The 14,462-nt window shown below is 40.0% G+C and overlaps 1 protein-coding gene across 2 annotated transcripts in view; it reads right to left on the bottom strand.

Moving 5' to 3' along the window:
- The window catches only part of LOC125812189 (mitochondrial thiamine diphosphate carrier 2-like), a 252,341-nt gene that overhangs the window by 233,638 nt on the left and 4,241 nt on the right, over positions 1-14,462 (bottom strand). Inside the window, exon 1 of one of the 2 annotated variants that reach the window (XM_049491711.1) lies at positions 4,520-4,524. The exons of the other annotated variant lie outside the window; for it this stretch is intronic. The gene's annotated coding sequence lies outside the window, so the exon portion shown is untranslated. Of the gene's footprint in view, positions 1-4,519; positions 4,525-14,462 lie in introns of those variants that run through there. 2 annotated transcript variants of the gene reach the window in all.

The raw sequence follows: 14,462 nt of genomic DNA, 5'->3' as shown, positions 1-14,462 counted from the left end.
ATATATGGCTTGTCAAGACTTTGATAGACTTTCGCTTAAATGTCAAACTCCTTATTTCATATGTGATTTCTTGTTTTTCTTTATTTTTTTGTGTATATACATATCAAGTGGCTTGTTTAGGGCCTCTCGAGGTCTTATACTTCATGTCACGTCTAGGGTGTACTTTGGGTCATGACAAACTTGGCATCAGAGCACAAGGTTTTAGAAAAAGGTCATAGGAACTCTGAAATGCCACGTTGAGTAAAGTCATGTTCATAATTATGAAGCGCGCCATATTTTATATGTAGGAGGCTATAAAACGTTTAGAAAACTTCACTTATTTCATTACTCTAAAGGCATGCCATAGAGTTTATGTTAATGAAAATCCTTCTCTAAATTATGTTCGGTCATTTTCAAGATATGGCCCCTCGAAGAGCTCATGTGAGAAGGAATGCAGGCAACGATAATGTGAAGCTCGGGATTCCTTAAGTTCCATATTGATTCTTTGGCCGAGCAAGTGGCTCATTGTAACATCTCGCAAATTGAAATAGCTAGGAAGAAGCTAAGAACTGGAAATAGTCATTTTTTTTAAAGAATGAAAAATCTAGAAAATTGTTTAAGTTAGGAAAAGTTAGTTTTTGGTCAACTTCAAACGGCCATAACTCCTAGCTCAGGATGAGTTAGGTGTATTTCCAGATATGGTTGGAATAATCTTTCCAACGCCGCCGAGTTTGCGCGATTCCGAGTTTGTCTTAGTGAGTTATGCCCTTTGGAAGTTGGGTTGTTCGAATAAGGAAAGTCCTATCCGGATTTTAGAAGGGTAGTTTGGTATTTTCCTTACCCAACTTAATTAATTTGTTTTTAGGAGTTTAATTGGGTAAAGTCAGATTTTAGTTAGTTTTAGAAAAGTAAATTTCACACTAGGGCTTGGAGAAAAGAGAAAGGAGAAGGGGAAGCAAGAACATTCAAGATTCGTCGAGATTAGCTTGTGGATTTCGTCGGGGGTGATCCCTACAGGTATGTGAGATCACATAGCATTGGGTTAATTTGCCTGTAATATCTCGCACCTAGAAACGACTATAAAGAGTTTAAAGTATGAAAATATTTATTTTTGGAAGAAATAAAAAAATATGGAAATTTTGTCTAAGTTAAGAAAGTGAGTTTTGGTCATCAAAGTTTGACGCATACATTCTTTTCTAGCCGGAGATAGAGGAAAAATAAACTGCAAAAGCAAGTCAGTCAACTACTATTTGTTGTGGATCCATTTTCAAACGACCATAACTCCTAGCTCATGATGAGTTAGGAGCAGATCTTGATATGGTTGGAAAGCCCTTGGAGAGATCTTTCCAACGCCGCCGAGATTTCACGATTTCATCATCGTATGAGTGAGATATGCCTTTCGGAAGTTGGGTTGTTGGATTGAGGAAAGTCCCAATCCGGATTTAGGGAAGGGCAAAGTAGTCTTTTCTCTAATTAATTTCCTAATTCGTTTTCAGGGATTTATTGGGGTAAAAACTGAACTTAATTCAGTCTTGGTAAATTAGAATACGCTTAGGGTTGGAGAAAGGAGAAAAGAAAAAAGAAAGGGAGAAAAACCAAGATTTCGCCAAGAACGTCAAGCGTCTGAAGTGGAATTCGTCGGGGGTGATCCCTATTAACGTATGCGGGATCTTTTAGTGATGGGTTAGTTCACCCACACACCAACTTGTTTCAATTCAGCCATTTTGGGTTGTTTACATGTTAAAAAGTGAAGTTCTTGAAGGACATCGTTGAGTTCTTGATTGGTTGTGCTGTTGAGGTTTCTTTCTGATTTGATTAGTGTTTCCGGGTGGATTTTCAAGTTAGATCTGTTGTAATTTGAGAGTACTAATGATTCTAAGTGTTTGGAGAAAGAACCATTATAGCTTAGAGGATTTAGAGATGAAAAATGGAGAAGAAAAGTCGTCAAACACCTGGGGAGGGGGATGGGAGTCGCGCCAAACAGCGCACCCCAAAGCAGTCCCTGAATGTGGGGATCTGGGGCAACGCGCTAGCCAGAGCGCTCCATCTTGCTCTCTGAATGTTAAGAGGCGCCTCTCAGAGCGTCAGGGACACCAGTTCTCCCCATTCTTTCCCCACTTTTCCGTACTTGTTCCTAAGTGATGTACCTATGTTTCCTAGTCGATTTCAACACTCTAAAGAACATCTAAACATCATGAAATCATCCATAAACATGAGGGCATGGACCTTGAATCCATAACTCAATTCAAGGAAAGTTAAGATCAAAGTCAAGAGAAGTTCTTAGAGTTTTCTAAAAGTCTTTCGCAAACGTTTTAACTTTGTTTTAAGACTTAAGTTTTGAGTTCAGTAAGGAGTAAAGTTGAAGTTCATTTCTTCAAAAGTATATAGGGACTAAGTATTTCCAAAGATATTTAAAATGTTTTCACATTTAGATAAGATCGGAAACTGAGATTTCCAAAGAGCCTTCGGGCTAGATTTCAGAAAAAGTAATCGCTTTCTAAATGAAGCAAGAGGGGAAACTTTGATTTCCAAGATAGCCTTTGAGCTAAGTTTTTGAGCACTAATCTCAAATCATAGAAGAAATATGTTTTAAAAACATAAGAGCCAGTACATTTTTGGGATTAGTATTGAGCACCGAATTGGGGGAGCGTTCAAAGAACCCACAGCCCCCCCATAGAACCATGTAGCCATCATGGGTAGAAGAGGTTCATACTTTTTAGATGAATCCTTTTTAGATTAGACTAGTGGATCCATTAGGTAGTTCAGGTTCTATACCTTTGGCCGGGTATAGGATGCTCTGGCAGGAGGTACATCGATGTATCATCACTATAGCTCTTATATGATGGTTGTCGGTTAAAGAAACTCCCACAGTAGTTATTGTATTTTTATATACATCAGTTCATTTGTATTTCTACATACATCTCAAATTTATTGTATCTTTGGATACACACAGAGTTAATGGCATGTTTTTAAACAGCTTTTCTTTATATTGCACTTGTTTTAAATTGCTTTATATTGAAATGAGTAAGTCAAGTTGAGTTGAGTTGAGCCAGGTAAGTTATTCAGTTTCTTTCATATTTCCTTCCAGCCTATGTTTGTTACCATTCCAACTCGCATACTCGTACATTCAATGTACTGATGCCAGTTGGTCTGCATCTTATTATGATGCAGACACAGGTAACTAGGATCGGCATTCCAGCAAATCGTTGATCCAGTAAGCAGTTCAGAGTCAGTCGGTGAGCCTCTTTGCATTCCAGAGAACTCTTTTTATTATTTTCTCATTTAGTTTTTTTTAGTTTGTTATAGGGTCTGTCCCAACATCCATCTCAGTTGTTATTAGAGGGTTCATAGATAGTCAGATATTAGTCCTTTGAGTCTTTTCATTATCATTTCTTATTATTAAGACTTGGGTTGCCACTTTTGGCCAAGTTGAATGTTTAATCTTTAAAACATTCTCAGTTATTTTATTTCAGTTCAGTTAAGTTCATTTATCATTATAGATATGAATTTTGTCTTTCGCTGAGTTAAGTAAGCCAGGCCAAGAGTTCGCTTGGGGCCAGCAATGGTCTTCGAGTCCTAGTCCCGCCCAGGGTGTATGCTCGGGGCGTGACAAGCATGGTATCAGAGCCCAGAGTTCAAGAGTCCTAGAGAGTCTATGAAGCAGTGTCTGTAGAGTCCTATTTATCGGTGTGAAGCGTGCCACATCTATAATTAAGAGGCTGCAACATTTAGGAACTATCTCACTTCTTTCACACTCTTTTCGTGCGTTAGAGTTTATCTCTAAAAAGTTTCCCTCTAATTCGTGCTTGCGCGTGTTTTCAGATAACCATGCCTCCACGAAGAGCAGTCAGAGGTTGTCCAGCTAGAAGGAATGTAGAAGAGCAAGAGTTACCAAATGCACCTGAAGTGCAACCGCAAGGAGAGGTCTCTAATGTTGAGTTTAGAGAGGCTATAAGGATGCTTAGCCAAGTTGTGACCAATCAGGTTGGGCAGCAGAGAGGAGCTCAGCAAGAAGAGGTCGACACTTCAAGGAATCACGAGTTCTTGATGATGAATCCCCCAAGTTTCACTAGTTCGAGCACTGGAGAGGACCCAGAGAATTTCATTGAAGAACTGAAAAAGGTGTTCGATGTGATGCATGCGGTTGATAATGCGATAGTTGAGCTAGTTGCATATTAGATGAAGAATGTTGCTAGGACCTGGTTTGATCAGTGGAAAGGGGGTAGATCTGAGGATGCACCACCTGCGAGTTGGGCCTGTTTTGAAGAGGCTTTCTTAGGGCGTTTCTTTCCCCGAGAACTGAAAGAGGCTAAGGTATGTGAGTTTCTCACACTAAAGCAGGATTCTTTGAGTGTGCACGAGTATGGGTTGAAGTTCACCCAATTGTCTCGCTATGCTCCTGAAATGGTTGCGGACATGAGGAGTAGGATGAGTTTAGTTATTGCTGGTTTAGGTCGCCTGTCAAGCAAGGAGGGCCGAGCAGCAATGCTGATAGGGGACCTGGACATCTCGAGGTTGATGGTTTATGTGCAGCAGGTAGAGGAAGAGAAGCTGAGGGATAGAGAAGGGTTCAAGAACAAGAGAGCCAAAACAGGGAATGAGTCCGAGCAGCAGAAGAGTAATACAAACCGTTCGTCTTTCCAACAGAAACAGAAAGGACCTGCTCCATCATCTGCTAGTGCACCTGCACCTAAGAACAAGAGTGAGTACTATGGCCAAAATTTCAGAGTTAAACCTACTTATTCATAGGGTAGTGCGGCGCAAGGGGCAAGTATGGTAGGAGTCATTTAGGTATTTGTCGTGAAGGCTCCACTGGTTGTTTCAAGTGTGGTCAGAGTGGACATTTCATGCGAGAATGTCCAAAGAACCGGCAGGGTAATGAGGGCAATAGAACCCAATCTTCTTCAGTTGCTCCACCAGACATGGCTGCACCTAGAGGAGCTATTTCTAGTACTGTGGAGGAACAAACCGCTTATATGCTATCACTAGTTGCCAAGAGCAAGAGGATTCGCCAGATGTTGTCACTGTATGATTCGAGTCTTTGACTTTACTGTTTATGCCTTGCTAGATCCAGGAGCGAGTTTATCTTTTGTAACTCCGTATGTTGCTATGAAATTTGATATTATTCCTCAGCAACTTAGTGAACCATTCAGTGTTTCCACACCTGTTGGTGAGTTTATTCTAGCAGAGAGGGTCTATTGTGATTGTCACATCTTCGTCAATCACAAGAGTACCATGGCTGATTTAATTGAGTTAGACATGGTAGACTTTGATGTCATTCTTTGTATGGTCTGGCTTCATGCCTGTTATGCCTCAGTTGATTGTAGAACTCGAGTAGTCAAGTTTCAGATTCCTAATGAACCAGTCTTAGAGTGGGAAAGCAGTTCAGCAGTGCTTAGGGGTCGTTTCATTTCGTACCTTAAGGCAAGGAAGTTAACTTCTAAAGGGTGTGTTTATCACTTAGTCCGAGTTAGTGACTCAAGTGCTAAGATACCTCATATTCAGTCAGTCCCAGTAGTAAAAGAGTTTCCAGAAGTCTTTCCAGATGATCTTCCCAGAGTCCCTCCTGAGAGAGAGATAGACTTCGGTATGGATCTTATTCCAGATACTCGTCCTATCACTATTCCACCATACAGAATGGCACCAGCTGAGTTGAAAGAGCAGTTGAAAGATCTTTTAGATAAGGGCTTTATTCGACCAACTGTCTCACCTTGGGGTACTCCGGTCTTGTTTGTGAGAAAGAAAGATGGTTCCCTTAGGATGTGTATAAATTACCGTCAATTGAACAAGGTTACCATCAAGAATAAGTATCCTCTTCCAAGGATTAATGATCTTTTCGATCAGCTTCAAGGTACTTCTTGTTTTTTGAAAATAGACCTCATATCAGGTTACCATCAGTTGAGAGTAAGGGAATGTGATATTCCAAAGACAACTTTCAGAACCAGATATGGTCATTATGAGTTTTTGGTCATGTCTTTTGGTATGACCAACTTGAGAGTGAAGAAGAAGAGAAGAAGAGGAGAAAGAGGAGATCCAGCAAGTTTCTGTCAAGGAAATCGTCGGGGGTGATCCCCACTAGGTATGTGAGTTCTTAGTGATGGGTTGATCCTTTCCCCCACACACCACACTCATTTTTATTATTGAGAAAAGATTGGATATGTTGTTGAACTTGTTGGGTTGTGTTAATTGTGTTGTGGTTTGTGTTGTTGAATTCCCTTGTTGATTTGGGGATGTTTCCGATTGTGTTTGGGTTGAAATCTATTGTATGTTGAGGGATTTATGATTCTAAATGTTTGGGGCTGGAAAGCTTGATATTTAGAAGGTTTAGAGTTGGAGAAACAAGGAGAAAAGTCGAAGTTGTCGGGGAAAAGGGGTGGTGCGTCGCGCCTTGCAGAGCGCCCCAAGAAGTGTTCTGAACTTCACCCATTGGGGCACCGCGCCCTGCAAAGCGCCTCAGCTGGCCTTCTGAGCTTCGAGGGCTGGCGCTCCGCGCCTTGCAGAGCGCCAAGGACACCAAGTTCCCCCTTTCTTTCCACACTTTCTCATGCATGTTCCTTGGTATTGTACCTATATTTTATAGTTGTTTCCAACACTCTAAGGTACATTTAGACATCCCAAATTCATCCATAAACATTTGATCATATACCTTGAATCCATAGTTCAATTCAAGGCAAGTTAGGATCGAAGTCAATTGAAGTTAGAGTCAAGTCAAGTAAAGTTAAGTAGTAAGTCCAAGCAAGTCCTCCAAACTTTTCAAGAGTCGTTATTGAACGTTTTAACTTCATTTCAAGTTTCAAGTCAAGCAAGAGTATAGAGTTCCAAGTTAAGTAAAAAGTCTCGAGTTTCAAGTTAAGTCAAGAGCATAAAGTTGAGTCCTTTTCTCAAAAGCTACTAGGGAACTAAGTATTCCCAAAGTGGTTTGTAAATGTTTTACATTTGAGTAAGAGGGGAACCATGTTTTCCAAAAGAGACTTTTGGCTAAGTTTTGAGCAATTATCTCAATTAAAGAAAGATGTGTTTAAAAACACTTATGAGCCAAAGTATTTTTGGGAGTAGTACTGAACATCGAATTGGGGATACGAGTTCATATTAACTCAACTCTTCATAAGAACCATGCGTCAACATGGGACTTGACGTATCATTCTTTTTAGATGATCACGTAATATTAGGCTAGTGGATCCACTAAGCAAAAGTAAGGTCCTATATCACGGCAACGTATAGGATGGTCCTTGGGGAACGTGAGGTAAATCGTTGTACCACCACTAGGGCTCATAGTGGTGGTTGTCGGTTAAAGAATCTCCTATTAAAGTTATATTACTTTTATATAAGTAAAGTTGAGTTTGTTATTGTTTTATCACTAACGAACTAAGTTGTTTACACTGTTTTACAAGCTTAATATATATTGCATGTGTCTTATTGCTTTATATATTCAGTTCAGTTATTCATGAGTCATTCAAAGCCAAGGTAACTATTCTCGTGTACCCTTTTCAAGCTTAAGTTGCAGTTTAGCTTTCCATCTCGCATACTCGTACATTTAATGTATTGATGCCAGTTGGCCTGCATCTTATGACAATGCAGATACAGGTACCCTGGATTAGCATCATGCACATCGTTGATCTAGTTGAGCACTCCAGAGTCAGTGGTGAGCCTCATTGCATTCCGGAGGACTCAATCCTTTTGTGTTCTTAGTTTTATTTTATTAGGGTATTGTGGGGTCTGTCCCATCATCCATCTCAGCATTTTAGAGGCTTCATAGACAATTAGTCAGTTAGTTTTGAGTCTCTCATCTATGTATATATGTAAATATTCTATCTTAAGATTCGAGTTGCCTTGTGGCCAAATTTTATAAGTTAAGTTGTTTTGTAACCTTGCATTTTCATTGAGTTCTTCTGTTGAGTTAGGTTTCCGCTGAGTTAAGAAAGTTAGGCCAAGGGTTCGCTTGGGGCCAGAAATGGTCTCTGGGTGCCGGTCCCGCCCAGGGTGTAGGCTCGGGGCGTGACATTAAGAGGCCCTAAGTTCTTCATTGATAATTTTGTACTCATAGAAAAGATGAACTGAGATATCAATGACTCTGAAGAGCCAATAACAACTATATCATCCTCAGAAATTAAAAGAATTATGCAATCACTCCCTGAGCGAAAGATGAACATGTTATGGTCTGAGATACATTGCTGAAAACCAAGATCAAGAAGAAAATGAGCAAGGTGATGGAACCAGGCACGCGGTGATTGCTTGAGACCATATAGAGCACGCTGCAACTTTCATACATAATAAGGATAATCTGAATGGACAAAGCCCTTTGGCTGACGCATATAAACTGTCTCAGATAACTCACCATGTAAGAATCCATTTAACACATCAAGTTGACGCATGAACATGTTGTGTTGAAGGGCCAAAGATAAGACTAAACGAATTGTGCGAGGCTTGACAACATGAGAAAAAGTCTCAAAATAATCCACTCTGGTCTGCTGCGAAAAACCTTGAGCCACTAACCGAGCTTTAAATCTTTCAACAGCGCCATTGGCGCAAAATTTAGTTCGATACACCCATTTATTGCCAACAATAATTACATTTGATGGAGGAGGTACCAAAGTCCAAGTTTAATTTTGGACAAGAGCATCAAATTCGACGCTCATGGCTTTCATCCAACGAGGATCTTTAGAAGCTAGAGCAAATGATGTAGGTTCAAATAAAACGGAACTAGTTGAAGCTATCAAAGAAAGAAGAAGGCATGGTTTAAGTGAACTAGTTTGGGAACGAGTTAGCATGGGATGAGAATGTGGTTTTATGCTGGTTAGAGAGGAGGTAGGCACTCTAATATTGCTTGAGGAAGATTGATGTTGTGGTGGGTCTGCCTGGGTTCAAGCAATACGTTCAAAAGAAGAGTTTAAGGTATTTACTGGAGATTGATTCGAAGGGGAGTGCACAAGATGTGAAGGAGAATCTGGAGAAAATGGATTAAAAGTTTTAAGGTGAGAATCAGGTGATTGGAATGTAGAACTTTGAGGACTTCTACTAGGTGTGAGGTGCTGCGTATTTTCGGCGAGAGAAGGTAATAAATTAACAGAATTAATATGTGGTGAAGCTCCTGTAGAACGTGTGATATAGATTGGGAAGTAAGAAGACTTAGAGGTGTTATATATCACAGTTTTCGATGGAACAGATTTGGGTTAGATCGGTATCTCAGTTGAAAAGAAGGTCTGAAAAGGGAAAGACTCTTTAACAAAATGAACATGCCGAGAGATAAGAACTCTATTTGAACTAGGATCCAGACACTTAAAGCCTTTGTGTTTATCAGATGCCGAGGAATAAATAAGGCTTTGAATTAGGTAGGAACTTGGAGCATGAACCAACTGCCACAAAGGGATAACAGAGACATCCAAATATGCGAATCAAATTACAATCGGGCACACGACCATAAAGTTGTTCAAAGGGGGATTTAAAACGCAAATTGGAAGAGGAATAACATTAATAAGGGAGACAGGATACAAACAAACATCAGCGCAAAATTTAAAAGACAAAGATGCTTGAAAAATAAGACAGCGTAGGACATTAACAATGTGCCTATGTTTTCGCTCAGCTCGACCATTTTGAGCGGATGCGTGAGGACAAGAAAGACGATGGACTATGTCATTTTGTTTGAGGAAAGAACTAAAATTGTTGTTAACGTATTCACCACCTCCATCAGATTGGAAATAAGAAATAAAGGATTGAAAAACATTTTTGACCATTGTATAAAATTCTTTAAATTTGTTGATGGATTCAGATTTTTCACACATCAAGTAAACCCAAGAGAATTTAGTGTAATCATCAAGAAATAAAATGTAATAACGATAACCAGAATATGAGACAATAGGAGCATGCCATACATCCGAATGAAATAAAACGAATGGAGAACTTGCATTATTACTTGATAACGGAAAAGACATGTGAGTTTGTTTGCCTAAACGACAAACATTATAAGAACTATTGCTAATAGAAGAAGTACTACTGATCAATTTTCTAACAACCAAAGAGTTAAGGGACTCTCGGCCAGGATGTCCGAGACACTGGTGCCAAGGAGAAGAAGGCAAAATTTTAGCAAAGTGGCCAAAGTTGGAGGAGCCAGATGGAGCGACGCGTAAAGGATAAAGAGACCCAGAATTGTTATTGCGGAGCAATGTTGTTTTGGTCTTCATATCTTTGACAAAAAAACCAGAGTCAGTAAAGTGAATAAAACAATTATTATCAACACATAAGCGTTGAATAGAAAGTAGATTTTTAGTAAGGGAAGGAACATATAAAACTTTCTTTAAGAGAAGAGGCCTAGAAGTCATCGGAAGAGTAGATGAACCAATAGAATAATAGATAAAAGAGTACCATGTCCAACCATAACTTGAGAAGAACCAGAATAAGGAATGGGAGCAGTAAGAGTGGAAGGATCATGAGTCATGTGCGCAGATGATCCAGAGTCTGAGTACCAGACGGTTGGTTGAACCTCCTCCAAATTCATGGCAGCAAATGATTGAGGAATATTGTTAGCCACAAAGGAATGGTCGAACCTGTTTCTACACTCCAACGCAGTGTGGTTATAGTGAAAACAAATTTGACATTGTTTCGTAGGAGCAAAAGGAACTTTACCTAAAATACCAGCACTAGGGGAAAGAGGCCGAGATTGATGTTGGAAACCAGACCATGAAGAGTTGTGGTAGCCTCAACCTCTACCATATTGACCCCTGTTATTTCTCCTACGGCCGCGTCCATTGAAGTGTCCTTTGGCAGGCTGATTTCCATTTACGGATGACAAGGAATTAGAAGTGCTCCTCCCTTGAGTGGACGCCAACAAAGCAGTTTGAGGATTTGACTCTTCCGCACCAGCAGCGTTCATGGATCTTATGAATAGAGTCTTCAAACCTTATTTAGATATGTTTGTTATCGTCTTCATTGATGACATACTAATCTATTCAAGGAATGAAAAAGATCATACTAGTCATCTCAGAATAGTTCTACAGACTTTGAAAGATAAGGAGTTGTATGCCAAGTTCTCTAAGTGTGAGTTTTGGCTCGAGTCTGTGGCATTCTTAGGCCATATTGTGTCGGGAGAGGGAATTAAGGTTGATACTCAGAAAATTGAGGCAGTGCAGAATTGGCATAGACCCACATCTCCAACTGATATTAGGAGTTTCTTGGGTTTAGATGGCTACTACAGAATATTTGTAGAGGGTTTCTCATCCATTTCGTCTCCTTTGAGGAAGTTGACTCAGAAAACAGTGAAGTTTAAATGGTCTGAAGCTTGTGAGAAAAGCTTTCAGCAATTGAAGAAGAGATTGACTACTGCCAGTGTTGACCTTACCAGAAGGTACTCAAGGTTTTGTGGTGTATTGTGATGCATCTATAGTTGGCTTGGGTTGTGTCCTAATGCATAATGGCAAGGTGATAACTTATGCCTCCAGACAGTTAAAGGTTCATGAGAAGAACTATCCAACCCATGACTTAGAGTTGGCTGCGGTAGTCTTCGCTTTGAAGATTTGGCGTCACTACTTGTATGGTGGTCATGTTGATGTATTCACTGACCACAAGAGCTTACAATATATGTTCACTCAGAAAGAACTCAATCTCTGACAAAGGAGGTAGTTAGAGTTGCTCAAGGATTATGACATGAGTATTCTCTACCATCCAGGTAAGGCTACTATTGTTGTTGATGCCTTGAGTAGGTTGTTTATGGATAGTACAACCCATGTTGATGAAGAAAAGAAAGAGTTAGTGAAAGATGTGCATAGACTTGCACGCTTAGGAGTCCGACTGATGGATTCCATAGAAGGGGGACTAGTGGTAACGAATGCGGCTGAATCATCACTAGTGTCAGAAGTGAAAGAAAAGCAAGACCAAGATCCCATTTTGCTTGACTTGAAGGAAAATGTTCAAAAGCAAAGAGTATTAGCTTTCGAACAAGGGGGGGATGGTGTGTTAAAATACCAAGGTAGATTGTGCGAACCAATGGTGGATGAACTCCAAGAGAGGATCATGGAGGAAGCTCATAGCTCCAGATATTCCATCCATTCGGGTTCCACCAAAATGTACCGTGATTTGAGAAAGGTATATTGGTGGAATGGTATGAAGAAGGATATTGCAGATTTTGTTGCCAAATATCTGAATTGCCAGCAAGTGAAAGTTGAACACCAAAGGCCTGGTGGTTTGGCGCAGAATATAGAACTTCCAGAATGGAAGTGAGAGATGATTAATATGGATTTCATCACAGGTTTGCCAAGGTCTCGCAGACAACATGATTCCATTTGGGTAATTGTAGACAGAATGACTAAATCAGCCCATTTTCTATCGGTAAAGACTACCCATTTAGCAGAAGATTATGCCAAGTTGTATATCCAAGAAGTGGTAAGACATCATGGGGTTCTGGTCTCCATATTTCAAATAGAGGTGCCCAATTTACAGCACGGTTCTGGAAATCTTTCCAGAAAGGTTTGGGCTCAAAGGTGAACTTGAGCACTGCCTTTCATCCTCAAAGTGACAGGAAAGCAGAGCGCACTATTCAGACCTTAGAAGATATGTTGAGAGTTTTCGTGATTGATTTCAAGGGTAATTGGGATGATCACCTACCTCTCATTGAATTCGCTTATAACAACAGTTATCATTCTAGCATCCAGATGGATCCATATGAAGCTCTTTATGGGAGAAGATGCAGATATCCTATTAGATGGTTTGAAGTTGGTGAAGCAGGGTTGATAGGACCAGATTTAGTTCACCAAGTCATGGAGAAGGTGAAGGTGATTCAGGAGAGGGTGAAAATGGCGCAGAGTCGTCAAAAATCCTACACAGATGTTAGGAGAAGTCCACTAGAGTTCGAAGTTGATAATTAGGTATATTTGAAAGTTTCACCCATGAAGGGTGTTATAAGGTTTGGTAAGAAGGGGAAGCTTAGTCCCCGGTATGTTGGACCTTATCGCATAGCCAAAAGGATTGGCAGTGTAGCTTACGAGTTGGAGCTACCACAGGAATTAGGAGCGGTTCATCCGGTATTTTACATCTCTATGTTAAAAAAGTGCATGGGAAATCCTTCATTGATAGTACGAACTGAAAATGTTGGGATTAAGGATAATTTATCTTATAAGGAGATTCCGGTCCAAATTTTAAATCGCCAAGTTTGCAAGTTGAGAACAAAGGATGTCGCATCAGTCAAACTCCTTTAGAGGAAACAATTTGTTGAAGAAGCTACTTGGAAAGCTGAAGAGGATATGAAGAAGAGATATCCACATTTCTTTGAATCCGGAGAAAATTCAGATCAAGGTACTAATCCTCTTCTTAGTACTAGCTAAATTATGAGTATGCATGTTGTTACTTTTTTTTTTTTGCTTGTTGAGTGTTGAACTTGATATTACTACCCTTAGCTTAGTGAATTAAAGCTCATTCGAGGACGAATGTTCCCAAGGGAGGGCTATTGTAACATCTCGCACCTAGAAACGACTATAAAGAGTTTAAAATATGAAAATATTTACTTTTGGAAAGAATAAGGAAATCTGGAACTTTTGTCTAAGTTAAGAAAGTGAATTTTGGTCACTTTCAAACCTCCTATATAAGGATGAGTTAGGAGTAGATCTTGATATGGTTGGGAATCCCTTGGAGAGATCTTTCCAACGCCGTCGATATTGCATGATTTCGACATCGTATGAGTGAGATAAGCCTTTCGAAAGTTGGGTTGTTGGTTGAGGAAAGTGCCAATCCGGATTTAGGGAAGGGCAAAGTAGTCTTTTCTCTAATTAATTTCCTAATTCGTTTTTAGGGATTTAATGGGGTAAAAACTGAAATTAACTCAGTTTTGGTAAATTAGAATACGCTTAGGGCTTGGAGAAAGTAGAAAAAAAAAAGGGAGAAAAGCCAAGATTTCGCCAAGAACATCAAGCGTTTGAAGTAGAATTCATCGGGGGTGATCCCTATTAAGGTATGTGAGATCTTTTAGTGATGGGTTAGTTCACCCACACACCAACTTGTTTCAATTCAGCAATTTTTGGTTGTTTACATGTTAAAAAGTTCTTGAAAGACATCGTTGAGTTCTTGATTGGTTGTGTTGTTGAGGTTTCTTGTTGATTTGATTCATGTTTCCTAGTGGATTTTCGAGTTAGATCTGTTGTAAGTTGAGAGTACTAATGATTCTAAGTTTTTAGAGAAAGAACCATTAGAGTTTAGAGATGAAAAACAGAGAAGAAAAGTCGTCAAACACCAAGGGAGGGGGGTGGGGCGTCGCGCCAGCCAGCGCGCCCTAAAGCAGTCCCTGAATGTGAGGATCTGGGGCAACGCGCCAGCCAGAGCACCCCAGCTTGCTCTCTGAATGTTGAGGGCTGGCGCCCCGCACCTCTCAGAGCGCGTGGGATGTCAGTTCTCCAAATTCTTTCCCCACCTTCTCATAATTGTTCCTAAGTGATGTACTATGTTTCCTAGTCGACTCCAACACTCTAAAGTACATCTAAATACCATGAAATCATCCATAAACA

This window comes from Solanum verrucosum, unplaced genomic scaffold (genome assembly GCF_900185275.1).
Source record: "Solanum verrucosum unplaced genomic scaffold, falcon-dt-bn FXZP01000115.1, whole genome shotgun sequence".
NCBI classification, from domain to species: domain Eukaryota; kingdom Viridiplantae; phylum Streptophyta; class Magnoliopsida; order Solanales; family Solanaceae; genus Solanum; species Solanum verrucosum.
Note: the sequence above shows the minus strand (reverse complement) of the source record. Positions and strands in the feature narration are given on the sequence as shown.